General features: G+C 43.5%; 1 protein-coding gene across 2 annotated transcripts in view; it reads right to left on the bottom strand.

Moving 5' to 3' along the window:
- The window catches only part of PGAP2 (post-GPI attachment to proteins 2), a 187,140-nt gene extending 174,332 nt beyond the window's left edge, over positions 1-12,808 (bottom strand). The window contains exon 1 of one of the 2 annotated variants that reach the window (XM_086933762.1): positions 12,474-12,808. The gene's annotated coding sequence lies outside the window, so the exon portion shown is untranslated. The remainder of the gene's footprint in view (positions 1-12,473) is intronic. The other variant, XM_086933764.1, reaches the window with a different exon arrangement.
- Between the last annotated feature and the right edge of the window lie 386 nt (positions 12,809-13,194).

Raw genomic sequence — 13,194 nt, 5'->3', positions numbered from 1 at the left:
TGTTATTTAACCAATACGGACTGTTAATTGGATCCCGTATTACAGTCAAATTTCAGTTACCATGCTAAAAAGTCACTTGTTTATAAAGCTGCAGAAACAAATTAGAGAGCAGGTATTTTAAACTTTGTAGTCTACTGGAGGAGGTCTCATTTTATGCAGATAACTTGTTTTATAAGCAACACGAGTGACTCTGTCCGCAGCACATTTACGGTGATCCTAAACTATCGGATTAAACTTTCACAGCAAATAAATTGGGATAATGGCTATATTATCTTGCTGTGATCACAGAAGATCAATTTAATGCCTGACATTGACTCCCGGTAAAATATAAATTTCTAGATATGTAAAGATGACCTAAGGAAACTAAACTATTGGACATACAGGAGGTGATTAGACATAGACAGTCTGTAGACTTCTGGGCTATGTTTCTACTCTTAATTATGGACAGAAGTGCTAAAGTGAATATTTTACCTTGACTCTTGCCCAAAATCCTAACCTCCAACAACATTTACACAGTCGCATAAACAAACCATTATAGCTTTAGAAATGCGGCTATAACCATATGAACCAGAAGGGCTGGGGTTCTGGACTGAAAATGCTTCTGAGTGTGGTGCTGTGACAACACTTGGACGAGCGCCAGGACATAAAAGCAAATAAAGTTACATAGGCAATAAATGGCTGAGTCATTGCAGATACCCAGATGGAGTCTGGTTTACTTGTGGTAAGTAGTAATCTTCCCCTGTTTGTAACAATCTTCCATCCAGAGTAAAATAAAGGGTTAGCAGTGGTTAAAATGGTTGAAGTCCTTGTTGTGTTCTTTTGCTTGAATACTGTGGAATCCTCCTAATGAACTGTACACTGACTCCCAATAGAGATTGACATTGCAGCAGAGGCTCTGCTGCAATGTTCTGACACAGGTTACAGCTACTGATATACATGCTAGGCTGTGAACTGAATACTATTTTAAACTAATTGTTTAACATTGTTGCCCACATCGGACGTACAGACCTGTCTGAAGCCAATGTTAAGGGTATATGCCATGTAATGTCATTCTTGTATGCTACAATGGCACTGTGAATGTTGTTACAGTTACAAACAAAGAAGAAGACAAAATGATAATAAACAGATTTTTAAAAAAATCCCCCCCAAATAAATCAAGGGTTTGCGGTGGGCTTTGGTTTGCACAGGAAAACAAACTATTTATGATTCAGAGAGTAAGACTGAATATATCTCACGAGGAGTGTGAAAATGAGATTAAGAGGGAGTACAACTCTGGGTGATCGTTTTGAGAATTAAACTTTTGAGAATCTTGATAAACTGAAAGATCAATTGAGGCCTATATTTAGGCCTGTTCATGATTTCTGTTAAGGTAAGAGCCGTCCTCCATAAAAAGACCTTGGAATAACAGGGAACGAAGAGTCAGAGATACTGTAGATACTAACAGAACAGAAAGGGTTGTGAAAGAGAATAACAGCTGCGTATCATGATGTGGGTTTCTGTAATTCTATGGTACTCTGTACTCAGAGGTACACTGGAAGTGAATTTAGGAAAAACACTGACAGGCCAGGAATGGGGTGCAGTTTTCAACCGTACATAAGAGCATTCATGGGTCTTTGGAATTGCTGACCAATTTCAGAAGGCTGCACGCAGCCAAACAATGGTCAGTAGGAAGCACAAATTCTAATGCAGAAAGCGGGTAACTATATCAGATTTAACCAGAACAGTGCACATTTTTCATATATTATGGACATGTCCAAGCACACAGAGTTCACAGACTGAAATCACACAATGTGGCAATTCTTGGAGAATGGAATAATATGGATCTACGCTTACCATATATTTCTCGAATATCACACCCCTAAAGATATTTAACAAGGCTTCAAGTAACTTTATTTCACTGAATCTTATTTTAACGTAAGAGGCAAAAAGATAGACTCTAGATTTAAAAGAAGACCTCGCCTTACAAAGGATGTGTATTGGAATATCCCTTTAAAGCTATGGTACTGGAACAGACTGGGGTAGGCCAGTATACTGGTTTGACTGGAGTTCTACATCGGTGAAGGGAATAAGGACAATGAAGATAAAGAAAAGAATGTAAATGGGAGAGGGGGCAAGCTTTTGTGCCCGGTGATGTCATGTCAGGAGCCTGATCCTCATTTTACGATCAAGGAATACACGTAAGCAAATTAAGGATTTTCACTTGAACTGGTGCTGTACTTCACGAGTCAAGTTTAAGGCAAGTTATGCGTTTTGTATATGGCAACGTTTGGCCATTCCTTGGCCTCTTAATGCTTCAGGTACTCGGCTCATTGGCAGACTAGTGTATGTAAGTGAGCGTTTAACTGGTAGACAGCCTCCACGGGTTATGATGCATGTTGGTGGCCACTGTGGCAGACACAGCCTTCCCCTGGCCTTAGTAGCTATGGGTCATGTGGTTCAAACAGAGATGGTGTTTCATAGAGAAAAGGGGATTGTTCTTGGAACCCTTCACACTAGCCATAATATTTCAACTTCAACCTAACACATGTCCGCTTTATCACTGAAGTTATCTTGGTGCGATAGATATGGGGCCCAAACTGACAATACAAGAGGCTGTGAGTCAGGGTCTTAATATTTCCACGTTTGTGACTCTTCTGTTTCTTGTCTCATGTTTATTGTTCCTGATGCAAGTTCTAACGGACACATGTCACTATGGGTTCTTACATCACTATCTTTTGTTTTCAAGCCCATTCCCCTTAATCTTTCAGTCTGGTACTTCCCTTTCAATAAAGATGAACAAGTCATCAAAGAAGCTATGCCCTTCCGTAGTACCCACTAACTTTTCTAAAGCAAATACCATCAAACTGGGTCTGCGCACTCTCTTTCCACTCATTACCCAGTAGCTCAGTCTGCCTATGGTCTGTAGAAAGAAATGGCTCTTGGGAGATGAAGAAGGGTGTAGATGTCAAAAGTTAGGTCTTTATCAATAGGTTAGAAAGGGCTAGGCATAAAAGAAATTATTGCAATAATACACCTTACTAAGGTCATGCACTGATCATGATAGCGAGGAAGATGACTGGAGGGGCTAATTTTAAGCATTTTCAACAGATGATAACGAGTAGAGTTACCACACAGGTGGAGAGATTAATTATGCTGTCCAAGTAAATACAAAAGTTGCTGGTAGAAGGAAAAATAAAATTACAAAAAGGGGAGAAGATTCGTGTAGTAATGCTTTAGATGTGGCAGTGTACAAAGGGATAAAAGAACAAGAAGTCAGGTGTAGGATTAACCATTATTTAACCATTAAGTATAATAAGGCAGAGAGGCTGTATGTCACACAAGCTTAGACTAAGTTGGAGGGGGGGAGAGCTAAGTAAGAGAAAGAGGGGTGAGCAAGAGAGACAGAGAAGGGGAAGGGGAGAGACAGAGAGAGAAAGAAAAAACTGAAAAAGACATGACCAAAAGGTGAAGGAAGCTATGTTCAAGAGAGGTTTATAAATGTAAATAATGAGGAAGCGTAGCATAGAGTCTTGAGGGACATTTACTAATAGCTTGGTGAACAGGCACATAGTGGATCTAAAAAGTAGGGTACAAAAAATGCCTGCCAGGAAAATGTAGCCCCATATATCCCCAGATTTAACACAATTCTCACAGGAATGTTGTGGTACAGTATCACAACCAAGTTCAGTGACACAGTTATATGGTTCCAGCTAAGAGAGAGATAAAAAGCAACTTCCACAGTTGTAGGTACCTATGAATGGATTAAAAAAGGAAATAATGCACACTACATAGAGAACTACTGTCAACTCATCTGACATGCACGTACACCAGTGGAACCACTGAAAATGGTTAAGGTGTCTGTGCCGCTTCTACGAAAGAAGAGGTCCTTACCACAATTACGATCACAGTATAATATCCCGGAGTCTGAAAGGCTGCGTTACCTCCAAGTGAGGCATTGGCTACTGCATCCAATTAATAGACCGGCGGTCAGTCGGCACCTAACCAGATACGAGAAGTGGGTAATTACTAAAACCTCAGACGGACGCTCAGTTTCTGAACTCTATGCCCTGCTGGGCCAGCCAACTTCTCTACACCCCACAACCAGCCAAGGGAGGTGAGCTATAGAACTAGGAAAAGAACTGTCTGTGAAAGATTGGGGAGAAATCTACTACAGAGGTAGGCAGATGGCACAAAACACAACCAGCATAGAAGCAGCCACTAAGATTGCAACCTATTGGTATTTGACACCAGTACGCCTCAAAGGAAATCCGGAACGCAGCCCCGGCTGCTGGCGTGGATGTGGATCCTTAGGTACGCTGCCTATGGGAATGCCCACATATAACAACTTATTGGGCCAAGAGCTTAGATGAAGTCGATACACAGATACACTGCTTCCCGGTGTATGCAGTCCTAGGCTTACAACGTGCAAGGGGGAAACAGACGCATACCGCAATTTCAGCAAGGCGCAGCTCCCATTCTGCAGGCTTGTTAGTTATAATTGGACACAGACCTCTAGGGACTGTCGCCAGCTGAAAGACTGAGTGGGGGCACTTACGCTCTAGGACTCTACACTCTAAGGTCAAAGTAGAGCACGTTTGCGCGATCTTGCTTGTAAGACAATATCACTTGCATTAAAAATGGTGTTAAATGTACTATAAATAAATGTCAATAAAAATGTTTTCAAAAGAAGAAAAAATGCAGTGCTAGGCTTGCCCAAACCCTTAACATATCCACTTAAATCACAAAAGGGGAAACAGATAGGACTAGCATTAGGGGCTGTACTACAAAACATCCTCGCCCACTGAAGGGGCTGCAAATACCCCCACACATGTTGGCTGGCTCCACCAACTCTGGCCTATACTAGGGACGGAAAGTATGTCCACCACATTCACGATTACTAAGTCTAATTTTTATGAAATCTGGAAACCATTCCTTGCCATTTTGTCCATCGAACTCAGGGAACTTATCTGCCCCAAGTACCTACTTATTCTTCGTCTGAGTCGGAGTAGGCTCTCCTATATATAGCACATAATCAGATTAGCGTCATCTCACCACGGTTGACATACAAGAAGCTTATACAGAGTACTAGGGGAGGGAGGGTTGAGACGGCGGAAGTGAGAGGGGTTTGTTTTTGAGTTAATGTTAGTGTTATTTTTGTTCCATTTTCCTTCTTATTTCTCTTGAAAACACACACGTCTGAGCAGGAAAAAGGATCTACGGCAGAGACTAAGAAATAACTTGCATACAAATGTATTTCCATTCTGTGCACGTGTGAATAAATAAATTGATTTAAACCATAAAGTGAAGAGTTACCTGCCTCACTACTTTAAATAAAGGAGTTCAAAAGTGTTAGATTTGAAGATGCACTCCTCTTACCACAGAATCAGAAAGGCAAACAGGGAGAGGCAAAATTCATAAACAAATCAGGGATACAACATATAAGAACATTTTCCGCAGAGAGCCCATGGTAACGAAGAAAATGTTGGTCCTGTTTAATCCAACAAGGAAAATGTGGGTAAATGTATCGAGCTGGGTGTGTTTGCCAACATCAGCACAAGGTGCTCTGTTCTTCAGTAAAGGAAACTCCTTGAAACATGGTCCACAGTTTACACAGAAAAGAGAAATGGGCTTCACCTAATCACTGCTTCTGAAATGTGCACTTTGAAGGGAGCACCCAGTTTAATTTCAATGCCTCGATCTCCAAGGATGCCAAACAGAGTGCCCGTAAAAAGGCTAAATTGTATTACAGAAAAACGGACAAGCATTGAAATAACATACATAGCATGCATTCCCTTTTAAGTGGGCAGTCTCAATTTAAAGAAACTGAATTATCCGTTTGCATACTCTCATTTCCTCTATGAAAACAGAATTCTAAATCATGTATTTTGATGTGGAACTGGTGCGTCCTTTATTGTGACCCAAATCGTTCTTCATCTGAACTATATAAAACTGGTAGGCATGGGGAGGGCATGGAGTTCCAGCCAACCCTCTACAACCTAAACTGCATGACAGACAGGCGATAGAGCCACTGACATCGTGCATCCCGTTAACGATGGACAGTGGGTGCATGGTCCTCACTAGGGTGACCAACTGGCATGGGTGCAAATTCAGGACGATAAGTGTAAAATTCAGGACAAAGGGTCAAAATTCAGCACAGCATATTCAAAATTCAGAACAAAACTTCGGGACAAAAGGTACGTTTTACAGACACATCAGAGGAGGTTGCACAATAGTATTTAAGTAAATAAATAGACAACCACTTAAGTACAAGTCACAATAGGTTTATATTAGGTTGAAACAATCGTGCATGTCATGGTTTTTCGGTGGGAGCACAGCTTTGAGCAACTGTGCAGGGCTTTTTGTGGTATTTCTTTTGATAATAATCTATATGATTACTGCACTGGGTTGTTCAGTCTGATATTTTGCTTACAACTCATGGTCCTGAGCAGGCATGTTTGGTGAGAGAAGTGGCCCTAATGATCTGCTCGGATAGACTTTGTTACTAGCATCTCATACTTGAGTGCCATTGTGAGATGTAAAGGGGCACACATAGGTGAACTAAAGGGAGGATTGCTGTGAAGAACCCACTATAGGGAACGCATTATGGGTGTTTCAGCAAGTGGAACTTAAAATATGGAATCTAACTTTGATTATAGGGGCTTTACAGAGAGTTGCACTAGCTGACGGACGTCACAAAGGTGCTTTTCCCTGCAGCTTTCTTACAGAAAGCAAAAGACAAAACAGGGAGGACCTGGCCGGGCAGTTCGGGCTGGACTGTTCCCAATGGGAGCAGGGTCAAGACTGTTTTGCATAAGGCTGGGTCTAAACCGGAAGACGTGGCATGCAAAAAAATGATGGATTTAACCAAGATATGTGACTGGGGTGAACGTTTGATTAATTCAGCATTCTGTCCATTATCGGTTATTTTTGCTTTCTTAAAGAAGGCACTGTCGATGGACTATTACATTGTAGCAATAGGCAAGGCGCCAAAAATAAACAAACACAATATACATCTCAAGCACAGCTCAGGGCACTATGAGGCTCTCCCTAAAACCTTACACCTAAAACAAAACATGCAGACATTTACAATTACTAGTGTAACATTCAAGTAGCAGTTGGGTGTCACTCACAATGTCATATGGATGATGTATAGATCCCACACATCAAATACAGAATAGTCACCCATAGGCAAGGAAGTAGCCAGAAAAGTAAAATACCTCCCACTTTGAACTAGAGCTCTTATCGCACCAAGAAAGCAAAGTCAGTCATCACATCTTTCCCCAGAAGAGCTCTCTTGTCCAAGGATCTAGCCATTCATCCTTCCATCAAACCCCTGATATCCACCATTTCACATTTACATTCTGTCATCTGTTAATTCTTTCGTCCATCATTTAGTCTTTAATCATTTATTCAGTCCTTCCATCTGTGTGGCCATCCATATCCAAACCTATTCAACCATTTGCAAACCTATTCATCATCTATCCTTCCATCCATCATTTTACTCATCCATCCATCATCCATCCACCCTTTCACCCAATCTATCCTTCCACTCATCGATCTATCCAACTATTTACCCTTTCACCCATCCAGCCATCCTTTCACTTACTCATACATCCACCCACCCAGTCACTCATCTGTCCACCCATTCATCCTTTCACGCATCCATCCATCCTTTCTTCCAGCTCTCCACCCTTCCTTTTACTCATTTATGCATTCTTTCACTCATCCATCTTTACATTCTTCTTTTCACTCATCCATTCATTCATCCATTCTGCCAATCATCCATCCATACTTGCACTCATCCACTCATCCATCCTCCCTTTCTCTATCCAGTGTCCTTTCACCTAGCCATCCATCCTTTCTTCCACCCTTCAGCCATCCATCTACTCGTCCACTAATGAATCTATCTGTTAGCCCTATCACTCAGCCATTTTTTCACTCATCTATCCATCCTCTCATCCACCCACCCACCCTTTCACTCAGCTATCCATCCTTTTTTCCATCTACCCTACCTTTCACTCACTTGTCCATCCTTACATTCACCCTTTCACTCATCCATCCATTAAGTCACCCCTTTGCCTATCCATCTAGCCTTACAGGAATACATCCATCTATCTACCCTCATCTATTCTTCCACTCACTCATCCATCCTTTCTCTCATTATCTATCCATTCATTCATCCTCTCACTCATCCATTCACCATTTCACAAATCTATCCAGCCATTCACCCATTCCATCACTTACTTACTCACCCATCTTTTCACATTAATCTTGAACTGAGCTTTTGTCTGCAGAGTTGCAGCCAGAAGAGGCCCATCAAGAACACGATGCACAGTACCAGGAAATGAGGTGTTGTTTCCAGGGCCTTAAGTGGGTTGAAAAAAAACTTGGGGGTATCTCCAAAGTGTGTGTCCAATGTCATTAAGGACTGGCTTAAAACAGATAAGCTAGAAATGTGTGCTTAGCATAGTCTGCTGCTCGACTACTATTCGGCTACTTCTGTTATTGCATCCAGATATATGATACATTACACCTACAACAAGCCCGGACTATTGGCTTTGTCAATGGGCGTTAGTTGCATAAAATATAAAAGCAGCAACTATGGCTTCGTAGTATATAATATTGAAAAAGCTTCCGCTCTGAAATGACAAGACTGTGAAAGATTTATAACCTCTTTCGCCGGCTTCATTTCATGAACTGGCACATAGCAGCATGGGCGTTTTTTTTGGACATTTGTTATGTACATTTCTTTCATCTCCACTAAAGGCCCAGCTAATGAGCGAGGCTGGGACAAGGCGTGCACAACTATGAAAACTATGTCAAAGAGTCTCCTCTGCCTAAGCGTCATGAGGATTTGGACTTTGTGTAATTCCAGATTTGTCTTGGTCACATTGAAGGAGAGGCTGGACGGCGCGTATCTGGGAGTATCACCAGACATACTTTTGACTTTTGGGCATTTACGTCTCGCATCAAGATTGGCCCCTGAAGAAGGGACTCATGTCCCAAAATGCATTGGGCATAATGCTTACTATTTGACATGAAGATGCATGGAATGCAACAACGCATATTGTTACAAAGAATGATTGAAAATTCATTTTGTGTCAAAAAGATTCTGTTTTATTTTGAAATGACCACTTCGTGGATGATAATGTTCTATGGAATATTGACTGTTTCAAAAGATAATTGAACCCGAAATATCATTGTCTGTCATTTATTGTATACATGGAGAGATCTTTCACATATAATTTTCATAGTTGTGCACACATTGTGCAAGCCTCACTCAGCTGGGCCCGTAGTGGAGTTAGTTTTTCATGTCAGGCACTGAAGGGCATAGCACAATAAGCTTTACTAGAATTCATTCCAAGCCCAACACTTGTTAAAATAGGAGTGCTCCCCGCACAATTTTCAGTATTCATTTCTTTCATCTGACAGAATGCCCTGCCCTAGACAGAGGATGGTGGAGGCTCACCACATGCTGTAACAGCCCAGGCTGACACGTTCCCATTTTGTATGTGACAATCAACGGCATACAGAATAACAATGGGTGGGGTGGGGCTGATCTTGTGCTCAGAGGATTAGTGCAAGGCGGCACCATCGGGGAGCTGAGGCTTCTCGCAGGGGAACAGTGCTGTTCCCCAATGCCCAAAATCACAGACAAAAGGAGTCCGTAAAAGGGATCGTCATGGACAATAGACATAAGGTCCAAATCACGGAACGTACGTGAAAGTTACGGACGGTTGGTCACCCTAGTCCTCACAAACCTCCAGTCCTTGTCTCTGTACCAGGATCAGGACACCAGCATCACCAAAAGCCACTCTGATGAGTCTGGTCTGTAGAGGTGGCAACGGCTCCACTAGATGTACAACGAACTCACATTCCTACCCAGCATATGCTGCCTGGTGACACTGATCAGAAACTGCAAATGGGCTCCATGTTGTGGTTCTTTAGATAAAAATCACTGTTCTGAGATTGGTAATTTCATGTATGGCATTACAATGATGGTCTAATAAATCCCAGCACAGCTCAGTTTGATAAAAAGCAATAACTGGCTGAAGTGGTCAACGGAAGCATGCAACTTATCGCTTGCAGAAGATGGCATTGAAGACACAGAGGCTCAGGCGGGAAGGAATGAGTGCTGCACATTATGAAATTACTGGTTGGCATACTACCTTCCTACTGCAGCAAATTCCAAAACATCTAGCCCAGTCTTCTCCGGTGTGTAAGTCGTGAGCTACTGACAGCTCTCCACTATCTGCAAAAATATCTCCTTTGTGAAGCCCAGCCTACTAAATTAAATGTTTTTGGTGAGTTGAATTAATATATATTTACGCCAAAACCGAAAAGTGTGTACCAAGATGAAAGTGTGTACAGTTTTAGAACTCCCAGACTGATGGTGATAGAAAAATGGTTGGATTTCCACAATATATTTAAAGCGGACTATTGAGCAATAAATCATGAAGCGATGGGGAGACTTATTACTTTGGTGCCATTGACACTACATCTATGCTATCATGTAGTCATTCTCTTGCATGGGGTGGACACTAAGATAATCTTGTCTGATGTGGTCACTAGTGCCATACTAATAGTTTTAGTAGCTCTGTCGGATTTTCATTAAACATAATTAACTTATGTTGTGTGTGATGACCACCGAGGTGCGGTTATAGTGTTATGGAATGTAGCGCTTAGAAGTGGGACAAAAGAAAAGTGTGAGAGACACACCATTTATGGATTTCCATAAGCAGGTACGTTTGAAGAGCTCTGAGGGTCCATTTATGGTATACATCGAAACACTTCCCACATAAGAGAGAAGTGGAAAAGTGTGGCTCAATGGTTAGAGCGGCAGACCCTGATGCAGAGGTCTAGCCCGGGACCAGGGTTCAATGCCCTGCCTCGGCGGGTCTTGGGCTCAAAATTCCACGGACTTGATAATTCTCGCCTCGTGCCTATTCCAATCATGGAGTCCCACTCTGCAACTCTGGGCAATAGCTTGCTTAATCTCCACAACGGCCCCCACAACGCTAAGGATGCCTGGCCTCCGCCTTGGGGGTGCCCAGGAGTGGACGCCTCACAGGGAAAGCCAGGATGGGTTCCACAGTGGTATTCGTACAAGCGCCTTGAGACCCTTGCGGGTGAGTAGTGCGCTATACAAGTATCAATTTACATTTAATAGGACCAAAACAAAAGCAACACACTTCTAACCACGCACCTTACAGAACATACATATAGCATGCTACCCATGTAGGCAGGCGCTTCAGTGCCGTACATAGCGGTAGTAAGCGCTAAATAAATGTTTCAATACAATACAGAAAAGGTTAGAGACACCAGATCCAGCCAATGCCCAACTGCTCTTATTTTTGAGGCCATAAAGTGATGCAGGGCTTTCAGAGGGCCGGGTCTCAGAGGTGCTGAGCACCAGCAGTTTTTTACCCCCTTCGACGTAGGGCTAATTCCCCCGTGGTGCGGGGGGGAGGTGGGCCGCGCACGACACCGCGGTGCTGATGACGAGCTCAGGCTCGTCATGCAGCACGGTGCTCGTGTGCTGGTGACGAGCCTGGGCTCGTCATGAGCCCGCCCGCGCAATGGAACGCTCAGCACAGCGGGGGAATTATCCCCGCGTATGAGCGTTCCACGGCTCATGACGAGCCCAGGCTCGTCACCAGCACACGAGCACCGTGCTGCATGACGAGCCTGGGCTCGTCATCAGCGCAGAAGGGGTTAACCCCTTCGAGGCTGATGACGAGCTGGGCTCGTCATGGTGTAGCCTCCTCAAACACTGATGACGAGCCCAGCTCGTCATGAACAATGGGTTTTTTAAAAAGTCAGCATTCCAGAAGAATCAGAGCAGCGCGCATGTGGTTAAAGGGTTCCTCAAAACGGGTCTCTATCGGGCTCTGTTTTGTGCCCTGGCCCGGACGGTCTGTTTTTTCCAGACTGCAGTGACAGCAGGCACATCGATGTGTCCCACTAGTGGAGAAGTTACGACATGACATCATGCCAGGTGAGTGTTGTAGGGGAAGGAAAATCCTTTAAGGAGAGTAATTTTCTCTCTGGATTTCCCTTCACTTACTGAAACTCAGGAGCAGCAACATTGTCGTGGTGTCATCAGGGCTTTAAGTGTAAGCTTTTTCAATATTATATACAAGCCATAGTTGCTGCTTATTTATCTATGCAACGAACAGCCATTGACAAATCCAATAGTCCTGACTTGTTGTAGGTGTGATGTTACTTGTTGTATCACATATCTAGATGCAAAGACAGAAACAGCAAAATACAAGTCGGGAGGCACACTATGCTAAGCACAGATTTTTAGTTTAGGTATTTTAAGCCACGCCCCTAATTACATTGGCAACGCCCCTTTGAGAGACCCCCCACAGTTTTTACATCCCACTTAAAGCCCTGGAGTGACACAACTTTTCAGATACATGCCTCAAATGGTTCCCTCAAGTGGAGTGCAGAGTGATAATTTACTTCCTCCTCATCCTATCTCCACCTACCTGGCTAGTCGCCCAGTGTGTCCAGAAGGTCTACAGGTGAGTGAAATCACTTCACGCTCCAAGCAGCCCAGGTGAATTCACAGGTGTCAGCTGATCGCCCTCCAAGCATTCCTGCAACATGCTCCCAAGCAAGCTGGGTTAATATCCATTGACTTCAGTGACTCCGCCCTCCACGACTTCCGTGGTGCGGGGAGTGGCCCAGGTGGGAGGGCTTCCTCCCGGGAGTGGCAGTGAGCGGCACACCCTGGCCGCCCACGCCCCCGCCGAGGCAGCACTCTGTGTCCACCCACAGTCCCCACTCCCAGCCGCCTCCCTGGCGCAGGGCGTTCAAACCTGAAGCGCTGTGTGCCGAGCCGTCTTGGGCGCACAGCGGCGGGTGGGAGACCAGGGCGGCCATCTTAGGCTGAGGCTTGTGAATACAAGGACATGCTGGTCAAATCGTTGAAGACCTAGTAACGTTATAAGGGCAGCTGCTGCCCAGCAATTCAAAGGTCAACTTTATTAAAGAAACTCACAGAGCTTCATAGAAGGGGCTACAAAATATAGTTGCATGTCTCACTGCTGTGAACTAATTTTATATTTGTAGCTATTAAATGTTTGCGAAATATTTATGATTGTACTTTTGATTTGAATAGTTTTTTTTAAATGAGTTACCTTTATTTACTGGGACAACGTACGAGAAAACTCTCCACTTGAAGATGGCCGCCTTTAGCACACGCTC

The sequence above is a fragment of the Lissotriton vulgaris genome, chromosome 8 (assembly GCF_964263255.1).
Source record: "Lissotriton vulgaris chromosome 8, aLisVul1.2, whole genome shotgun sequence".
In the NCBI taxonomy this organism is placed as follows: domain Eukaryota; kingdom Metazoa; phylum Chordata; class Amphibia; order Caudata; family Salamandridae; genus Lissotriton; species Lissotriton vulgaris.
Note: the sequence above shows the minus strand (reverse complement) of the source record. Positions and strands in the feature narration are given on the sequence as shown.